Genomic DNA, 21,798 nt, shown 5'->3' with positions numbered 1-21,798 from the left:
CATCTTGAAAGAAACTTTTTGAAATTATAGTTTTTGGGCAGCTTATATAGGATGAAATAGTGACGAAAGAGCACAGAAAATACATATTATCATCAGAGAATGGACTCACTGTTTCAATTTGATTTCAACACTGTTTTGCCTTTTCATAGCCTTCTAGTTTTCCTCTAGACGCACTATGGCATTCTTCCTTCAAATCCAGATTTTCTCCATCAATGCTACTTCAACTGAGAGACATGCTATTTCACCTACTTTTCAGCTTTTAGAACTATTTCAAATCCAACTGAATGGCAATATCTTCCTTTCTCCTGCCCCATTTTTATTTTCCAATGAACTGCTTATTCTAGTCTGTGAAAGAACAAAATCCAGATAAGATGCTCCAAAACATTAAAGAGTTATATCTATCATATTCCTTTATGGACTTTCATTAACACAGAAAATTTAGTAACTGGTAAATAAAAAGTTTTTATATTTACCTAAATTTCCCTGAAATACATCCATTTTATTATCCAAGAAGGAGAATTAAACAATATGGAGAAGGTGAGAAAAATGCTGAACTATAAACAGTTTTATTAGTGTCCCATGCAAGGGGAAAGTCAATGTCCTGTTGGCCTTGCTGTTAGGATAATTTCATGAAGTTGTGCTTCTGTGGTTCCACTTCACTACTAGATCTCAGCAACAATGAGACTTTAGAATGGTGGTATGCCAGGCAAAAGAGAAAAACACAAAGACTATTATAAATTACTATTTTATCATTGTTATAAGTGCTATATATAATATTTTTAGTGATCTGCTATGATTCAAAAGGGATTCCCAGGCAAGGGAAAAAAAAAAAAAAAAAAAAGAGAAATCTGTAAAGTCACAGTTGTAATTCAGAATCAAATGTGACACATTCCAGACAGGAACAGTGAGCTGACAAACATGCACTTAGCACAGCCATATTTTGGTAATACTTGATAAGCCACCTTGTGTGTAAACTGTTAACGAAACAATTAATTTTAAACTACAAGACTTGTAAGGTAGAGATCAGACTTCTTGTAGACAATTTGTACAGCTGGAAAAGTAGAAAAACTTTTCAGATCTGAAAAAATGCTTACAGATTGAAATATTACCATTCTGCAGCTGTCTTCCAGAGCTTGAACTTTTTGAGTGAAAGAAATATCTTAATTATCTCGAGTATTCCCCATGGCTGCTATGGTTACAATAACACCATCAAAAACGTTTTGTGATGTATTTTCTGTGTAAAACTTTGGCTTTGAACTATGAATTGCGATTTCAAACTCCTTGATCTCCTTTTTCTGTGTCAGATTCTCTAGGACTTACTTGCAGATTTCATGTGATGGCAGGATAAGACAGAGCAACGCTTCAGTTCTCAATCTGGGGATGTGTGGCACAGAGTTCTTCCAGTGAAAGACATTTTCCTCTTTCTTGTGTCAAGAATCCTGCAGTGTTTTCCAGCACTTGTACAATTAGTGACGATTCTTGCAAGCATTTATACAGGACGTGGTCTGCTTAGTCCCCTGGTATTTTTCTGGTCTGACAGTAGATCAGTGATAATCACCTTCTCAGCACAGTTTTTTTTTCAACCATTCTTTCATTGTGAGTGTAGTTTAACTGACAATGTCTTCCCTAGTTGGTTTGCTGGCATTTTGTATAATTCAAGTTATTTTGTTTCTGTTTATTCTTTATCAAGTGACTTCCATCAAAGAAGGAAATTAGATTGATTTGTTATAATTTGTTCCTAAAAATAGACACAGTTTCTCTTACCACCCTCAGAGCTTAGTAATTTGTTAAGTTTTCTGGCTACTGATGTTTGTTGCTTTTATTCTATCTACCAAAGTGTCTTTTTACTTGTCTTTAAACTTTTCTGTGTTAAAGCCTCCTATGTGGAATTAAACAAGCCTCTGATGACTAGTCATGCCATCTGAGAAAGTATTGACTAGACTGAATTCCCCAAATCCTTTACATTCTGATTTTCTTCTAGTCCCTCTGTTTTCTTTCAAACTTATGTGAAGGGGGACTTATGTGCTTCACAAGTTCTTCAAAATAATTAATCTTCCTTCAGGGACTGGTTTTACTAATATCTTAAGTCCTCAGCAAGGAACATCATCAAGCTTTTCTGACATTAAAATATTAAACTTCTCTACTGTTACACGTTTTCTCTCTTTTTTTTTTTTTTGTTCTCTGGAATTAGAACTAAATCTATCAAAAATCTTGATGCAATTCAGTTGAACGGGGGAGGAAGAAGAGAAGCTGGAATAAAAAAAAGGCTAAAATAAACTCCTTTAGATTTTGTCTGCATTATCAAATGAGTAATGAAAATCTGTAGAGCGAACTACTTGGTGCTTAGGACATGGCATATTATACTCATCTTCAGGAATTTAAATTTTCTCTGATTGGAGGCTGTGGATTGGTGACTGAATATACAACAGAGTTTGAAGTCCATTCATTGAACATTTAGAGCACTTTTTCTAGTCTTTTTTCACCCAAAAAAGAATATTCTCAGATTGCTAAATAATGTGGACTCTAGTGTGCTACTAGAGAAAATTGGGATACTCACCCCAAAAATGTTTTCTGTATTGTGCCTGACCAATCTGGTGGCCTTCTATAACTGAGTAATGGCAACAGTTGACAAGGGGTCACCTTGCAGGGCTTAAAAAAAGGAGGGAGAGGGATTTTTTAATATGGGCAAATACTGCCAGGACAAGAGGCAATGGTTTTAAATTGAAAGACAGAGGGTTTATATCAGATGCAAGGAAGAATTTTTTAATCAGAGAGTGGTGAGACACTGGAGCAGGTTGCCCAGAGAAGTTGTGTTTGCCTCATTCCTGGAAGTGTTTAAGGCCAGGTTGGTTGGGGGCTGTGAGTAACCTGATCTAGTGAATGGCATCCCTGCCCATTTCCAGGGATTTGGAACTAGATCATCTTTAAGGTCCCTTCCAATCCAAACCATTCTGTGATTCTATGAGAGTCTGTCAGGTAAGAAAAATCAACAAGGTCCCAATTGTGAAAAACAGTTACCAAGATGCAGCAAGAGAAGATAAGGAGGAATAGCAGTCTCTCATTGTAACAATTGCTACATGGGGCTGTCTTGCTGACTTGACTGTTTTGGGGCTGCCTCTGTAATAGCAATACAATTTGAGATGCAATGATTTGAATGATACATGGCTCAGCTTCAGCCTTTAATTCTATTTTGTTCACTCAACCATCCATCCATCCGTCTGCCTGTAAGGACACATGTTGAAGACAAAAGAGATGGTATTCTCAACAGCAGCAAAGACACGTCCCCTGAATTTTGAGAACTTACCAGAGAACATCACTAGGTGAGATTAGATCAAAAGCACAGCTTTCTAACGGCCTTTGAACTTTACTGCTTTTTGAGTATACCCACACAGGGAGCATCAGAAGAAGTGATGCCACCCTTAAGCATAAATTGACTTAAATTGTCTTGGATTGTGTTCTCAGGTAGGTTAGGTGAAATGGCTGGACAAGAGCAAGGTGTCTGTAAAAGCAGGCAACAGCAACGAAAACCAAAAAAAAAAAAAAAATTACATAGGTTAATATTGTTTAAATTCAAAATTCTAAGAAAAGCTATTGCAAAGCAAATGAACGGCATTTTTAAAAAGTAGTCTAGTACATGTCAGAATGGCTTTTATACCAGGAATTCTCTTAACATTCAATAAGTGTTGGTATAACTAATTATGCTTTGGATCACAACATTTTTTAACTAATTTGACAAGAGTTTTCAATAAATTTTAGTAGATCAACATGTAGGAGATAGAGTTTAGAAACTCAGGCATACAAGAAGCAATGAGAGACATAACTTGAGATGAAGTTCATTTTGGAAAATGACTGGAGATATTTTGATGCAATCAAGACTGCTAATTAAAAAAAATGGAACGTTGTGATATACTTGAGCTTTAGGAGTGTTCAAATTGTTTGTAGTTGTAATTAATTGTTTAATTTTCACATAACTGATGAAAAAACCAAACTTTGCTACTTTAGAAGTTAGCAGTGACTTATGATACAAAATAAATTCAACTTCTATTTCATGACCTTCACATTTTGAAAGATATTAGAGTGAACATTAATCCATCAGATCAAAACCCCTTCATTTTCAGTTGAGATCAGACTACGTATTAACGTGATCACTAATCCACAGTTTAAAAACATGCTTTGGGAAGAATAGTGCTGAATTATCTTAGAATAAATTAAAGAAACCAAACAGTTAGTTAACTCCTTTTCCTGTCCATCCTTTGCACACGTAGAATCTGGCATGCTGGGACCAGCCGTGGTACTGCCTGTGACAGAAGCTGTTGTTCTGGGTCTTGTTATGCTTGGTGGCTGTCATAGTCACTGAGCTCTGTAAAGGAGCTGCAGCACGGCCCTGTGATGGCATTGAGGTGATAAAACCACCTGAGGCAAACAGAAACCCTGTGGTGGCTGCTGCAGGTACAGCTCCTGTCAGCAGGGAACCCTGGCAGAAGGGTGACTATCATCACTCTGCTGCCAGCTTATGGATGTGATCAGTTCCTTCTCAATATATGACATGACTGATGTCTCTATTGATGAAGTTCCAGCCCTGCTAGTGGCATCCGTACAAATTGCCACCAAGCTTATGTCGGTGCCTTGGCTCCACTCCCAACAACTCTCTCCCTATGAAAGGGAGAAGTGGAAGAATGAAGCCTCTGTCAGCAGGAGCTGGTAGATGTGTGAGGAATGGAAACACTGAAGAGAAGTGGGGCAGGTGCAACTCAAGGAAAAACTCAGTTTTGAGTGTGAACACTTCATACAAGAACAGGAGGGAGGGAGACCTGGGGCATTTTTAGGGGTGGAAAAAATCTATTCTAAGGCCAGTTTCTACAAAATATATAAAAAAATTAATTCTGCTCTCTTCAATTGTATTACACAGGGTTTTTTTGGTGCAAAATTCTGGAGGATGTTTAGACAGTAGCCCTGAAACTCATCTCTTGTGGAAGTTACATTGACGCAGTTTCTTTCAAAGGACTGAAAACATTGAATCTTAGTCACAGAAGTATTTTTAAATTGTAACTTTCTGAAATTAACTGAAAATCAGTGTTTTACTAGCTGCTATGAGAAATACAAATTACTAGTAATTTAAACAATATTTAGAAATAATATTCTGGATGATTGACTATTAGCAACTTCTCTACCAAATTCTATTCTGTTGGCTTCATTGTGTTTAAGTGTACTTAAGACCTGCCAAAGTTGAAAAGATAAAACTAAGAAATATTTAAATACTGGTGAAGTTATCACTGAACTTTCAAAATCTATCATTCCTTTCCTGTGTTCCTGTATCTGTACAAGCACTTGTACAGATAACCATACTTGTAGGTTTTATACACTGGTAATATCTGATACAAATCAGATGATCCTTGTCTGTAGGTGCTGGCAGCATGTTCCTGCAAGATATTGAGATGTTGTTCAATGTCCTGTCCTCACTCTTCACAGGTCAGGTTCAGCAGCCTGTCAGAACACGGTGTGTGCAGAATCTCAGTTGCATACTATCCTTGTCTGTGGGCCAATGACGATCAGGAGTCATTGCCTAAGATGAAGAAAGATAGGTATTTCGTGTGATAATAAATTATTTTCAGTCTTGCCTGAATATGAGTATGAAACAGTGGTTTTCTTTTCACTATTCAAACTTTACAACAATCAAGTTCTTTCACTAAATGAGGTCAAAGTAATAGCCATCAATTCTAGAATCAGCAGAAGGCTCCTCTGGCATATGATATCTTAAAAAGCTATGTCTGATTTCACGCAGTTATTCTCAGTCCTCATGATGGTGATAGAAAGAATAGAAATCCTCTACATTTGTCATGGTAGAACTACTTTGTACCATTCTTGGTACAGTGAGCTCTCTTGTTTCACTGGCTGCCTCTTGGAAATAGCTTCTGACACTGATACTGCCTACAGGATCTGTGTAATTGAGAGTAATTTACAAGCTTCTCAGGTTCTTAAATTGTGATTGTTCCTCCTTTACACAAAATTTGACCTCTTAGTCTCCATGTAAGCACAGTGTCAGCAAGCTTTAAGCTAGCTTTCATTTTTTTTTTTAAAGTGATGCAAGCAACAACATCTCTCTGCAAAGAAAGGGGACAATAGTGCTACTATTTTTAAAATTGTCAACAGAGCTACTTCTAAAGAATGAATGCAGGAAAAATTTACAATGGAGGTTACAAAAAACCAAAACCAACAAACCGGTAAATAAACAGTGAATTAAAGGAAGTGTGTAAGATAGAAGAGGAGCAACAAAGGGCAAGCATCATTCTCTGTGACTCTGCTCCAGTGCAGCGGTTCATGGTTCCGCCTGTAATGGTTTTTCTACAGAATCAACACAGTTTTCATCAGGATTCTCTTCTTACCAGTTGCCCCTGCCTATGAGGCTGTTGGTGTTGCTGAAAGCAAGTTTTGCTGAGGCTGCACACTGACTGGCTATTAAATCTGGGACATGTGTGGTTTTGGGTCAACTAATGTTGACCAGAGGGTAGAAAGAGGGAGTGGAAGCAGGGGTGATTCTCATGCTGGTGGCAGTCCCTTCCCATGAGAACCCCCTGTAACAGTGCTATAGGATTTGCAGGTGCAGGGCAGGGAGGATAACAGTGCAGGGTCTGCAGCGTGGGAACGAGGAGAAAGTGCTGCCCCTGAGGCTCTGGGAAAGGCTGCCACAGCTTGGGTGACCAGGCACAGAGCTGAAAGCCAGCTATGCAGCTTCAGGGAAAGGGGCTGTGAGCAGCACAAAAGGCTGAGGCTCTTAAGGCACCGTGTGACGTGTGGCTTAGTGTGATGGAGAAGGAAGACTTGCACACTAGATGATGAACAACAAGCCTCAAAAGTTTATTGGATAGGCACACACATTTATAGCAGTGTTAATAAGGCTAATGCATATTGCAAAAATTGAGCTCATCATTGGTTAGTCATTTATTAGTCAACTACGTCTACGTTTACATTCTTGTGTTCACCTTGTTATGGTTTCTACTATCGTTCCTTCATTCTTGCTAGCTAACGAGCTTCTCCCACAACCTCAAGTTTCGGCAAGGGCACAGTGACCTTGCCGCTTTTATCCTCGTCTCCTTCTTGCTTCTAGTATGATCTTTGTTAGCTAGCTAACTATCTACAAAATCCTCTACATTAGTGGATGGTGTTGCCTTTGCTCCAAGGACCAGAGACCAGCAAAGCTCAAAACCCAACAGCAGCAAGTGTAACTCATTTCAGTAGCAGCTGCAGAGGTTATCAGAATAATGCAGTTTGTAATGAAATTAAGTGTGTAAACGGGCACTGGACATCATAAAGGGAAGACATGGCAGTGTGGGATGCTAGCCTGGGATGCTACTGAATCCACATCTTCCAGCTCCGGAAATGCCCATCACTACCTATCTGTAGGGTGATCCTGGATTTTGCTGTGTGTACACTATTTTCTTGGATACACAGCTGAATTTTCAAAGGGTTCCTACAAAAGTGAAGGGTGGGTTGCCACAATGCCTTAAAAACTGGTAATCATATACATCTATTTCCCTAGATATTGTAAGATGATTTTTCACACCTCTTGGGTCAATTATTTTGTAGGACATGTTCATATGTGTCTATAAGGAATAATTTATCTGGGTTTTTAATTCTCACTTTTAATATTCATCTAACCAAAGGGAAAAAAAAAAGTGATTTAATGAACTTAAAGATGAAAAGGAAATCACTTGGTTTGGTGGAATGAAAAAACCACCACAAATTCAATTCAATGTGAAAGTAAATGATTATTTTTCTTGATAGAACTCAAACTTATTCCAGCTTGTGATTCCAGCTTAGCTTTATCGAGACAATGGGAAATTAATCTCACCCTAAACACTTATCAAGCAGCTTTTGTCTCCATTCTTTTACAGCAGAGGGGTAGCTGTTTGTTCCTTCAGTTTGCATGTAATTTTCCATCTTGTCTGTTGTCTGATGATAAACTTGTGAAATGAAGCATGAGTGGTGCATTTGGAAAAATGTGCTGTTTTGCAAGTAAGGGCTAATTTCCTCTCCAAACAGAGAGTGGAACTTAAAGGCAGACATGTCCTCATCTAACAAAGTAATTATCAGTAATAAAAGTCTTTTGTTGGGAAAAGTCTGAACAATACTTACCTGAGACAAACAGTAAGGAGAGTGTCTGAGATGGGTCTCTGACACAGAGGATGGGAGAAGGAGGCGATGATGGAACTTGCTGAGCTCTCAAAAAATACAAGGCACAAGATAGGAGGTGCTTGTTAGCCATGCCCATTGGTGCATTCCCTCTGGCCTCTCTGCCCAACCTGTTGTTCCAGTGCTGCCTGGAGGAACATCTCTGAGACCAGCCACCACTGAAGTACATGATGTGATGTTGGAAGACAAGGTGACATGGGGCAAATATTTCATGAGAGCACGTGCTCCTAGTTAATGTAGCTAACTAGAAATCCTCTTGTCTGATTTCTAGTGTAGGCATAAAGATGTGGTTGTGTTTCTGTTATGAATATAGGAAAAGGTGAAGGGAAGTGTGTTTTAGAGCTTGTTTTTCCCCTCACATTTTTCTTCCTGCTGCTGGACATATCTTAACATATCCTATGTTCAACCTTATCCTGTGTATTTTATATTGTCACAATATAGTATACTGACACTATTATTATTATTGTCATCATCACAAATTGCTATAAATATTCTTTTTAATTCTAATTATTAATATATTGTCTGAATTGCCTTAAAATGTACTGCTGCCAGGCTTGCCCAAGAGGCAGCAAGGTGTATTACATTCAAAGGCAAATGGGGTGCTCAAGGAATTGAACTTCTAAAAGGCTTTTACCTTTTCCTATGGCAGGAGGATTTGTAGTTGCATGTGGAGTGAAACAAGGAGCAGCTGAAAAAGGAGTGTGAAGAATGAGTAAATGGATTAGTCCATGCCAAATCAAGTAGTTCTGGTTCTAAATGACTAAGAGCCCATGACTTTAAGAGTTGTGACTCCATTCTATCAGTGATACTGCCTTGGTAAACATTTCTTAGAGCACCATTACAACAATGGCCAAACCAGGAACACATTTCTCATGCTTGTCAGTCTTGGCTGCTCCAAATGCTTGGAACACCTGTCTGTTTCTTCTCAGCTGTCACAGAACTACTTACTCCAGATTTATCTTCTCAACCTTGCTTCTCTCTTTATGTGCTGGCACTCTAAGGTTATAGGCTAAACAGATGTTTATGTAGCCCTCAAAATTGACTGGTACCTGTACAACTTTTAGACTTCAAGAACTTGCTCAGGAAACTTTTCCACTGCATAGAGATGTTTTGCAAACAAGATATTCACAAAAAGAATTATTTATTGTCTAGTACAGTAGGGAACAGACAGCTAGGACTAGCAAGTTCCTAGCTTGAGTGTTAGTACTCTTACCACCCCTGTATGACACCACTGGGTCTTTGATGGACAGATTTCAATGGGAATGAAAAGGCATCTTCAGACTCCCTGATTTTCATAAGTATTTTAAATTTCCTCATACCAGTGTTTCTCTTCTTGAATCCTGGAGGGCCTGTCTCTACCTCAGCAATCCTGTCTTGGGTTTCAATCCATTTAGCTTTTCTTAGCACACATGGTTCTGCTCTAGGTACTTTCACACAACTTAGAATTTAGCAATTTTCTCAGGATTCTGAGACAACATTATATAATTGTGCCATACCAAAAGTACACCTTAAATCATGGGCAACTGAACACCTATCAGGTGAATTACACCTTTTCTTATATTCAAAATTCATAGAAAAATTAGTCAGAAGCAGGTGAACTTTGTAAGAAGGGACCCAAATGGAGGAATTTTCTTGTGACATGCTCCAGTGGATTTATGCTACAGGGAATGAGACGTGCTTCATAGTCTCCTGTCACAGAAAGAAAGTCTGGCATAGGCTTTACCTGCTGCATCTTCTGTGCCATGAAAGAATGAGCATTAATCACTTTGATGTGTAAGTCTTGGCTCTTTTTTAAAAATCTCATTGGCCAAATCATTCCTTTGCTGTTTTAATCTTTAACATTGCTAATTGCGACGTTCATCTTCAGTTACATTCAAGTGGCACACTGGGATGTTCCAAGTGATGAGTAGGACATCATAATGGATCCCCTTTTCACTCATCTCATCATTTCTCTTGTTTCACCGGAGACAAAAACATAAAAGTATATCAATATATGAGCTCAAGGAGATGCTGTCTGCAGCACACACAGTTCTGATTTAACTTAATTTTAGGCCAGATTTGCATAGTGATATTTTTGTTAGACAGTCAGATTTACTCTTCATGTACATGGGTATAAGCTTAGGATTGTTGTCTATGTGTAACTATGTTCATCCTTGTGTAAAGAACAGATGTGAGTTGCTTCTTACAAAATTTTCTTTTAACATGTAGGCAGAAGTTGTGCTACCAAAGTTACATCCAGGTCTAATTTGTGTTATGTCTGCCTGTGGCATAAATATAAATCTGTATTAAAAAAATGTGTCTGATGTCAATTTAGAAAATTTACTCATAATTTTTAACATGGATATTCGACTTGCATAGTTTTACAGCTTTTCTTAATGCTTTTTATTTCATATTAAAGTGAGTCATGAAAACCAAAATTTTTTTACATTGTACCCCTCATAAATTGACCCCTAAAGCTCCATACAAGAACAGCTGGTTTTACCACTTCTTAAGACCTTATAAAGACATTTTATTTGAAAAAAGAGATGCTGAAATACTAAAATCTCTGTTGGACAATTGCGTGACATAGTTCACTCCTATTATGAAGCAGAGGATTTATGGGAATAAAAGCATTATCCAACTATATGACAGATATTAATTTGCATGTGGTACTCATTTTATTCAGCTCCGGCTTCTTCTGGAAGTGCCTCCTCAGGTCTGACTGCTTCTGTCTTCTATTCTAAGGGTTTTTACTTTTGAGAAATGTGAAAGAGAATGTGAAGATGTGGAATGCTGCATCAATCATATAATTTACTAAGATAAATTATGTCAGTTATGTTTCTTACTTTTATTGTGAATGTGGGGTGATTTTAAAGTCAGTCTAATAAACTGGTTTTTTTTTGTCAAAACTGCTGGTTTAGTATTTTCTGTTAATAAAAGCTCCCAAGTGGATTCAGAGGGGCTTTACTGAAACAATCAATCACTAAAGTTTGGAAGATTTTGTTATCAGAAAAACCTTTGTTTCTTGGCTATAGTGTCATAATTGGTGTTAGCAGTGATAAAACTGGGAGAGAAGTAGTTGGTACAGCTTTCCCTAGGCAAGTATACTTGAGATAGAAAAACTTGTCTCAAAATTAGAAAGAAAGCACAAGCTTTCTTTTTGGAAAAAAACATTATCTATTTTAAGACATGGTTTTACTCAGGATATAAATTACATTTCATATAATATTTATGATGTTCTGTCTTTCCTCATTTAGGATGTCATGTCTTATTCTTGCCTCTTTTGCATATGTTTTTTTTTCTGTAAAGAATGAGAATAAAGATACTGCTATATGTAAATTCTTTAAGAATATGGGAAAAGACTGTAATTCATCATATTACTCAAAATATAAGAACAAGCTTTCCAAACTGAATTTTGAAGGGACTGATCCTTTCTCGACTCTTTTTAAATTGCATGTCAACCTAATTAGATATCTATTATCATGCAATAGTGTAGACTCTTCATAATAGCCATACTTTATTAATTTCAAAATTATTTATAACTTTAAATTTTCTAACTAAACTATTTATGATTTTCTTCTTTCTGTTTTCTGATAATTTTTCTCTCCCTTTCTTTAGCAAGTACATTCTTCCACCATGGAAGCATGCTGTTCTTTATGCTACTACTTCAATATCAACTGTTCTTCCCACTGCCATTTTTGTTTAACCCTGTGTCTTAATGACTGACCAGTGCCTTGTGCTATGCAGGAAAGTTTGTACTTTTGTTTTCCTTCATGCTCACTCTGACGCATAACATTGTTCCAAAGCAGGCTTCTCTTTCCTGAATTCAGTTACATTTTCCCTTAAGATCAATAACATACAGGAGCTGTTTTTGAACTCTTTAGTTAATGATACAAAATAAAATCCTCTCGTGACATTTTAATAAAGATCTCAAAAACCAGCAGATATTAAAAGTTTCTGCATTCTGCCTGGAAGCCAATATTTTATTTCAAAATAAAGGTTCAAGCAAATCTAGTTTTGGTGACATTAAGCCATTACTAGGAGCTGCGCCTCTAAAGAGAAGCCCCAGAACAGTAACACTGGATTAGCATCCCTTAAGGCCTCGTACAAAGTGTGATGCCATATTGAGGCTTAAAATATTTCTGCCACCTCCAGAAAAATCAGAAATAACTCCTACAGTTTTTAAAAAAATCAGTAACCATGACTGATGGCATTCTCTTTAAATATTTGATTGCATGCTAATTTTTTTCCTCCAGATCATTCCTCTTTCAGCAGTTGCTATTTTTCCATTGAGAGACAAGAATCTCCTGTCTGCATTTTTAAGCAGAATTCAGCCCTGGACCCTGGATCAACTACATTTCTGGAAAGCTCCAATATCCTCTACTTATGCTAGGCTGATATTTCTAGATGTCCACCAGACCTATGTTCATTTTGAGCACCATAGTTTTCAAATGAGAATATGAATAATTTTGCTGATGTTAATAAATTAAATAGCCCATTCAACCTCACTAGAAAGCAAAATTGTGAAGAATGTATTTTTGTGGAGAATAAAATATTTATTTTGAAATACCTTTTGGCTGACAAACATCTCTGACTCTAAAACAGTGTTTCTGACAATACTTATTTATATGAAATATCTTTTAAAATACACCAATACTTATAACATATTTTTTAGTTACAGGATTTTATTAAAAATGTCCTTATCCACAGTCACCATATAGAAACCACCATGCTTAAATTCACTTACAAATTTGGTGTCTAATCTAAGCTCTTTGTCTTTTCTGCCTCCCAGTATCTCTAATCAATTTACTTTCCCCCAGTTAGTGCAAAGTACCACTTTATTTGTCAATCTTATTGGAAGACACAGAAGAAACTGCATCTGGGAGAGCTCCACTTGGCCACCTATGAAGCACATTCAGAAGTCCAACTCTATGTCTGTAATTTCCCAAAAGAACCTGTGTGAGAAGAGTTCTTAATTTCACTCTTTTTGTGTTGCCTTCACTGCATGCTAGAAGTTACGGAATAGCTGTGTTTTCAAAGAAAAAAATTAAGCTAGAGGGGAATGAGCCAGACAAAAGGGTTATTATTCAAACATTTTAGCTAAATTACAAAGTATGATTCACTGTCATCTGGTTATGATACTGAAACCAAAGGCAGAATGCTATAAAGTGTATCTGCTGGCACTAGTGACTGCAGCTCATGGAGAGAATGACACATATGTGATGTTTTTCCTCCAGTGCCTTCAGCTTTGTGAATGTTGAAGGATGCAAAATCTACAGGAAAAGAAAAGCCTCAAACTGTGTTTCCTGCAAGACATAAAAGGACCATTATGCTCAAACGCACAGGTTTCAAAACATCTGAAAACTCCCTGTCCCTGTCTTTTTAGGAGAAAGTTAAAACATTTTTTATGCTTTATTTCTTTCATACTAGCAGGTTAAATCATGCTAAAATGGAAATTACTTTTGGGCTCAGAATGAGAATCTCAGATTTTAAACTTGCTCACCTTATGCTTGTCATGATTTAACCCAGCTGATAACTAAGCACCACAGCCACTGGCTCACTCCTCACCACAGCGAGGAGAGGAAGAGAATTGGAAGGATAAAAGTGAGAAAACTTGTGGTCAAGATAAACACAAATAGTCACTGAAAATAATAATATGGTAACAAAAATAATAGATAAATTAGTCCAAGAAAGACAAGTGATGCAAATGAAAACATTTGCTGACTACTAACTGATGTCCTGCCATTTCCCAAGCAGTGGCTTCCCACAAAACATTCTTGCCAGCCATGTGTTATGGATTATCCCTTTGGTCAACTGGGGTCGACTATCCCAGCTATGTCCCCTCTCAACTCCTTGTGGACCCTCAACCTCCTCACTGGTGGGGTGGAGTGAGAGACAGAAAAAGCCTTTACACTTTGCAAACACTGTGTAGTAGTAATGAAAATATCCCTGTGATATTGTAAGGAATTGAAGAGCCCATTTACATGTCTCAAACAGTGTTAAGGCACAGAAGAACTTTGCCATGAGATAGCACAGTCCCATCACTCCCTTCTGTGCTCAACTCCAGGCCTCGCAGAGGTGAGGTGTGCCCAACACATCCTGGATAATGCACCCAGACAAAAATTCCCTCTGCGGAAAGCCATGTGAAGAAGCAACTGCTTTTACACATATCTCCAGTCAAACAAAGATCACGCCAAGTTATGGTCCAAAAATATATTACTCTTCACCCAAGACTTAGTGTCAAACTAGATGGCATCACTTAGAGGCATGTATCAGCTGCTGTGCCAAATGTCATCATGGGAAGTCCCACATTTCTAACATGAAATTGTTTTGGATTTCTGAAACAGATCTGAAACGGAATCAGGGAAATTTGACAGCGTGCTCTCTCACCATACTTTCCATCTCCACAAGGAATAAAGAACAAAAGAGCTGAGATATGTTGTAGGGCACTGGGCACATTGTTTAATGTGTTGTGGTTTCTTTGCTAGATATAGGAAAGCCAGGAACTTCAGATTAAAAGAGATAACCCTTGTCACAGTGTCTACTTATCAGCAGTCACAGACAACAAAATCAGTAAAGACATCCTCATGACAAAGTAATTTCTTCTCAGAAATAATGGTTTTACTTTCACCACTCTTACCAAAGACTATCACTGGACCTCACTGTTCTGAAAGGTGAAGTCACCTTTAGTCACCTTTAGTATCTCCTGTCTGTGTTCAACCAATTGTTCTTGTAACTGGTTTTGACATGTAGCTCAAACAATCCTTTACCCATCCTGCTGTTCCTGATCATGAAGTATAGAAAACAAGCATAAACCTCTGAGACTTTTTTGAAAAAAACCCCAAATTTTGTTGAATTTGGATAGTTCTCCCTACTTCTAATTCTAGCATTTTCTGTTACTTTTCCCCCCTGTTCGTATTCCAGTCTGAATATCTTTCCTGGAAACAGCTGGTGAGAGTTGTATTTCAGGCCTTGTTATGAGCCTGGAGAAGGGCAATAGCATTTCCGTCTTTCCCCTGGAAAGGCAAAGCCTTACATGTATTACAGCTGCGTGTGTTTCTCACGCAGCTTTAGCCTAATAACAGCCCTCAGTAATCCCAGAAGCTTTTCCTCTGTTGTTTTTTAACTGAGAGCAGTGCTCCCTATTTGTAAAAGAATACTGGTAAGAAAAAAATTTCTATGGGTTCGTGCGATTCAGTGTTAACACATTTCTATTGCTCTGGTCCCTCCTCTATTCTTTATCTGGTTCTTTCTGTTTGGCAGCCTTTTACTGCTTCACATCAGCCACATCTCCCCTGTGGGTGTCCCTGGGAATGCTACTGACACAGTCCTACACTTTGCCCCAGGTCTCTGAGGGAAAATATGATATCTGCCCAGTCCCATGATCAGTCCCTGAAAATTCCACATTAACTGATTTTCTCCTGAAAATCTTTTCAGGAAACTTGTTTTTTATCAACATTTCCTAGTACCCGCCACATTTTAGCTATTTTTTATCATGTTGTAATTCTTCTACTTATTAAATTGTTCTTTAGCTGATTTAATAACTTCCACCCTGATAACATATGAAATATTCTAATATAATATCTAGCTCTCTGTAGAGGTTTCAAAAATTTTCTGCCAGCGACTCTACATTTAGTTGCAGATATACCTTCCCTACCTGAAGAACACAATAAATGCTGCAACTCTTACCATCTATTCTGAGAAAAGTTTTTTTACCACTGGCTACTAGTTACCTTATTAAAATCAAATTAATTTGAAAAGAAGCAGCTATAGATAACTGAAGTTGTATTTTATTCCCTTAATTTTTTAATAACCTGCTTCTTTTTAAATTTATGAAGTCAGACTAATGGGGTTGTCTGAATCATATTTTCCTCCTTCATACAAAGCTGTAGTTGTTATCCAAGAAGCTACTCTACCCAACTCAGTGGGTGTGCATAAAATATTTGCCTCCAGAACTGTGGGTCTAAGGACCAGTTTTCTAGGTTGTTGGGATGAAGATGGTTTGATACTTCAGCCTGACATTGAACCCCTGACATATTTTCTTCACTTTTTTTTTTTTTTTTTTTTTTTTAATTAAATAGTAATGTATCTCAGTTCCCTCTATTATTCCCTAGGGAAGGATGAAAGTCATTCACACAAGGAGAGCCAGCCAAAAGTCATTGATTTAGAAAATTTTGAATTAAATCTCACTGCATAGGCATATATTATATGCAAGGTTCACTAGGACTTTTTAATATTTTCCTTCAATATATTGCAGATAATATAGTTTAAATTTACACTTAAAAATGTCCCTAGCTGGCAGATTTGCAAATGAAATTAGGGAGTTAAAATTCCAAGGTCCTTTCTTTATCTTTTTAACCATCAGTAAAGCTTTTGCTACTGGAAATAACTTTCTACTTTATTGGAGAGATAATCTAGCTTCTTTCTCTCTTAAAACAATTGTCTCTGTAAAGTTACAAATATAACATGTAGGCATGAGAAAATGTGTTGAATAAGGAGAGAAGATACAACTCAGAGGCAGAGCCATTGAGGACAGTGAGATTGGTCAGTGGAAGGTGAGAATTTGACAAGATTGTTTTTCAATATGTTGCGAAAATATACATCTGAGGTTTGTGCCTGTCTTTTGTAGTTTTGGTAAATATCACATTAACTTTTTAACACACCATTTCCAAATTCTTTTCCTGAGTATAAATGTTTATGCCCATAAATTTGAATGCTTGTAATTTTCTCAAGCAAATATGGTTTAAATTATACTCTTTTTATTTGAAGTCATTGTCTGTGTCCTTTCCCTCCGCCTGTCATATTTTTATTTAAGTTAGACAAAGATTTTCACCAGGGGAAAATAATAATCTTTGTTCCTTGTTAGTTTCCTTCTATTCTATTATTTTAGAGACACTATAACTAATTTTTCCACCCTCTCTATTCATACATTTAAAAAGTCATATTGTCATTATGTTCACTTCAGATGCACCATTTTCATATTTGTCCCCATCATCCAAATTATGAGCTACAGAGTGCTGGAGTGTACCAGACACTGAATTTCCATTAGTTTCAAGGGAAGTTTACTAAACTCAAGGGCTGACAGACACTTAGTCCTCAGCTGGCTTTTGGAAATCATTCCTATGAAAGCACAGTATGTAGGGGTGGAGTCCACCTATTAGTCCTGGCAGTGTGTGATGATTATTTTCCTTATGCACCCTATTTTTTAGTGTGCAACTTGCACCAGAGATAAAAGCTACTTTTCCAAGATGCATGCTTATGGATTTAGAGTTTGTTGGACTTAGGCATCAACTGGTCAAAAGTATTTTTTTCTTTTTTCCCTACATTGGGAAAAAAAAAAATCCTCTGTTAAAATTAAGATATTAGAAGGTATTTTCTTGCATAAAGGCTGACTGAGTCAGATTTTATGACTCCCACAATATTAGCAACTTCAGCAATTTTACTTTCTCAGCATACAACAAAAATATCTCGAGGTATTAATTCCTGCCATGTGAGAATCCTCAGCTGGCACTAAGGCCCTGTTTCCAAAAGTAAGATGATGCTGGAAAAACAGCAATGAGTTCTGTGAAGCTGCTGTAAATGGACAAAAGTAAGATAAAGCTCTGTTATTAAAATAGTCTGGGGCAGAAATGCAATTATCAAGGCAGGAAAAACTGTATTTCAACTGATCTTCAAAGAATTCTGTAAAACATTGTAATCCCTTGCTATTACCACAACTGAAGTTTAAAGATTAGTCTAGCTTTTATGTGTGCTAGAGGGAAGATTGCTCCCCATTCTACTGGAAACACAGGAAGAAGGCATGAATTTTGATTTCCTTGAATATATTTGAAGTCAGTCATGCACTTCAGTGCTTTCTTATAGCAGAAAAGGGTAAGCAGACATAAATTACTGCTATGTATAGTCATGATTTAACTATTTTTAAAATGAGAATTAAACATCAATGACTAAAGGGAACATGAAAAACTTGCTATCCTTGTTTTTGCTGGGAAATTCTCTTCCTTAGTGCAGTCATCCTTTATTTTTTCAGTAATAAAACAATAAATCTTGTTGAAAAATGTATTTTACTTCATACTTTATTACTGTGAACACAGTGAGGATATTTCCAGCTGAGACTGTTGAATAGATAATCCCAATCAGAGAGAGAAATCAGACCTGGTAATGGTGCCATCCCCTCCAAGATCTGCTAATCAAGCCTGGTGTACAATTGTGACAGAAAGGCTGAAATTCACTCATTCTTCACTGGTTTTAGGACTTGGTTCTGCAGCAGCAAGACAAATTAATTATTTGTGGCTGATAACTTGAATATCAATATCTAAATCTCATATCTAAGTGTATACTACTCTTTAATGATTTTTAAAAAAATTTCCACTGAAAAACTTTATATATCCAGGATTGTACTTGGAAGAACAGGATGATGTTATTTTCAAAATTAAATCTGTGATGTAATAACTCCATTAGAGTTTAAACAAATTTGTAATCATCCAAGATATACCTTTCAGCACCATATGGTGCTTATTCTAATAAAGTACACTGTCAGCTTCTTCTCTTAGCTGGGGTGATCCAAGTCAGCCCTCCAGTCAAGCCCTCTAATCAAACACCTCCTCCAGCTCAAGATCACTCTTCCTGGTCCTATTCCTGCATGTCCTTGTGACAAGTCCCTCTCCAGCCTCTTTGCAAGCCCCCCTTAGGTAGAAGAAGGGTGCTACAAGGTCTCCCCAGAGCCTTCTCTTCTCCAGGCCGAAGAGCCCCAGCTCTCTCAGCCTGTCTCCATAGGAGAGATTCTCCACCTCTGATCAATTTAGTGGCTCTCTGGTCTGTTTTCAACAGGTGAGTGTCTTTCTTGTGTCTGGAGTCCCAGAACTGTGCACAATACTCCAGGTGGGGTCTCACAACAGCAGAGTAGATCAGCAGAATCACCTCCCTCATCCTCCAGCCATTCTCCTTTTGATGGAGCCCAAGCTGCAATTGTCTTTCTGGGCTGCAAGTGCACAAATTGCTGGGTCCTGTTGAGCTCTTTGTCCACAAACACCCCCTTGTCCCCAGGGCAGCTCTCTGTCACTGTGTCCAGCCTGTACTCATGCTTGGGATTGCCTAGACATAGGTGTAGGACCTTGCACTTGGCCTTGTTGAACTTCATGAGATTCATCATCACTAAACTGTAATTTTACACAGGCTAAGAATTATCTTTCCCTTTTTGTTGGTGTGGCAATAAAGGTGGAAAGGCTGGTTATTTGTCTAAGGTTATTGAAACAACTCAAAGATTTCACTGTTAATGCTCCTTAAAAAATCTGATTACAAGTTTTTTTAAAATAAATGTGCTCTGAGCACTGTCTAACCTAGTCATATTCCACACAAACAAAACTGTTATCTTGTATCATAAATCAGTTTGAATGGGTGTGCTGGGACTCTGGTAATACTGAGGTGCTTCTAGCAAAAGTGTCCTGACTGTTTTTCTGTGCCTCCCTTGGAGAATTTGCAAGGTTTTTTTTTTTTTCCTGTGAGCAGCATGCCATGTGTAACCCCTTGGGTTATTGTTTAAGCAGTCAAAATAAATAGCAGCTGCGGAACAGGTCAATTTAATTTGCTGACACAAGTGTGATAGAAATGGTAATTTACCTGTGTATCAACTGTGCCCTTCTTGCAAGTGATGGAACTTTTTTCTTATTTCTAGGAAGAAATTAAATCAAATTATATAAAAAAAATAAAATGTATGAGATGCTTCATATACAGGGCTGGGTTGTATTAACAGTTTTGTGAGAGCAGCTATGTTCAAATCAAGAGAAGAGGAGAAGGAAAGAAAATAGGCAGAGATCTACCTACTTGGCCAAAGAACTGAAGAACAAATTTGGACTGTAGAATACTGCCTCAGCTCTGCAAAGCATAACCAACACAAACCCTTCCACCATCAAGGAACAAGGCCATCCACACCATGATGACAAAATCAATACTGGAAATTTAAGGTAAATGTAACTGCTTAGGTCTTCCTCTTACATCCACCAACACTGAAGACCTTGAAGCAGCACATAAATGTAAACAGTTGAGATGCATTTTTATAGGGGTGGACACAGGACACTTCCTATTACTTGGACATAGAGTTAAATTTTGGAATGACCAATGAACTGGACACCAAGTTAAATGAGAACGCAGAAACATTATTATTTGGCTTGCTTAGGGTCTGCCCTGGTATTTTAACCCACCAGAATTTTATCCCTAAACCTGGAGAATTGCTGTTTATGCTTCTTGTATTGAGGTTATTGTGGCAAGGCTTTGGTAGCAGGATGACTGCAGGGGTGAGAGGCTGCCAGAAGCTTCCTCCATGTCCAACAGAGCCTGAACCAGCTTGCTTCAAGAGGGAACCACTGCTGGCCAAGTCCAAGCAGCAGTGGGAGCACCTCTGGGACAGCAGATTTAAGAAGAGGGGGGAAAGTTATTGTGGAACAGTGACTGCAGCCAGAAAGAAGCAGGAGTATGTGTGAGGAACAGCTCTGCAGACATCACTGTCAGAGGGGAAAGAGGAGGAGGTGCTACAGGCACCAGAGGAAAGATCCCCTGCAGACCATGGTGCAGACCATGGTGAGGCAGGTATCCCACTGCAGCCCATATTGGTCTGTGGGAGAAACAGATTTCCACCACCCAGAAGAGTGGGAAAAGTCCTCCTTTAAAGAGAAAGGAGCAGCAGAGACAATGTGATGAACTGCCTGAGAGTCCTATTCCCTGTCCCCCCTGAGGTGCTGCAGGGAGGAGGATGAGACTCTGGAATAAAGCTGAGCCAGGAATGAGGAGGGGTGGATGGAAGGTGTTTTTGAGATTTGTTTTACTTTTCATTATCCCACTGATTTGATTAGCAATGAATCAATTAATGTTCCCCAACTGAGTCTGTTTTCCCATTATGGTAGAGTGTCCCTCCCTATCCTATCTCTATCCACAAGCCTTTCATTGCCATATTCTGTCCTCTGTCTCCAGCTGTGGAGGGAAGGGACAGAGTGGCTTTGGTGGGCGTTGGGAGTTCAGCCAGCATCGACCCTCCACGCTTTTATATTCCTTTTCCCTGCAATTACTGTAGCACAGTGTTTGTGCCCCCAGTAACAACCTGATGGACAAAACTTCAAACCCAGGTAATAGGCAAGTGATATCACATTTCCTTGTAAAGCATAATCCTCATTGCTCTTTCTGTGTGATGGAGGAGAGGTATGAAAGCTTCTAGCTAATCCTGCTTTCTGCTTTATTCACAACAGATTCTTGTTTTCTTTCCTTGACTTCTCATGTAGTCTACTGCCTCCTGAGTTGTATTATAGACAGCTGCAGGTAATCTGGATTTACACTTTACACAATTTTCACTCTTACTCATCCAAGAGAACATCTGTAACTTTCCAAATAACTACTTAAATTTCTCTTTTTAATAAGACTTCCTATATGAAATAATAACCTTGAATTAAGAAACCATGGTGGCATAGACAAACATCAATCTTTTTGATAGACTCCTTTCTTTGGGAAGATGGGCTGGGGGTTGTGGTGGGGCTAGAGATTGAATAGAATGACAGAAATGTAGAAAACATTGAAACTTTTGCTCAAAATATGATATTTTCATTAAATCACTGAATTTTAATGACTTTGTAGTAGAAGACTTGC

Source organism: Onychostruthus taczanowskii, unplaced genomic scaffold (assembly GCF_017590055.1).
Source record: "Onychostruthus taczanowskii isolate IOZ18803 unplaced genomic scaffold, ASM1759005v1 scaffold48, whole genome shotgun sequence".
NCBI classification, from domain to species: domain Eukaryota; kingdom Metazoa; phylum Chordata; class Aves; order Passeriformes; family Passeridae; genus Onychostruthus; species Onychostruthus taczanowskii.
The sequence above is the reverse complement of the archived record's forward strand: the minus strand, read 5'-3'. Positions refer to the sequence as shown.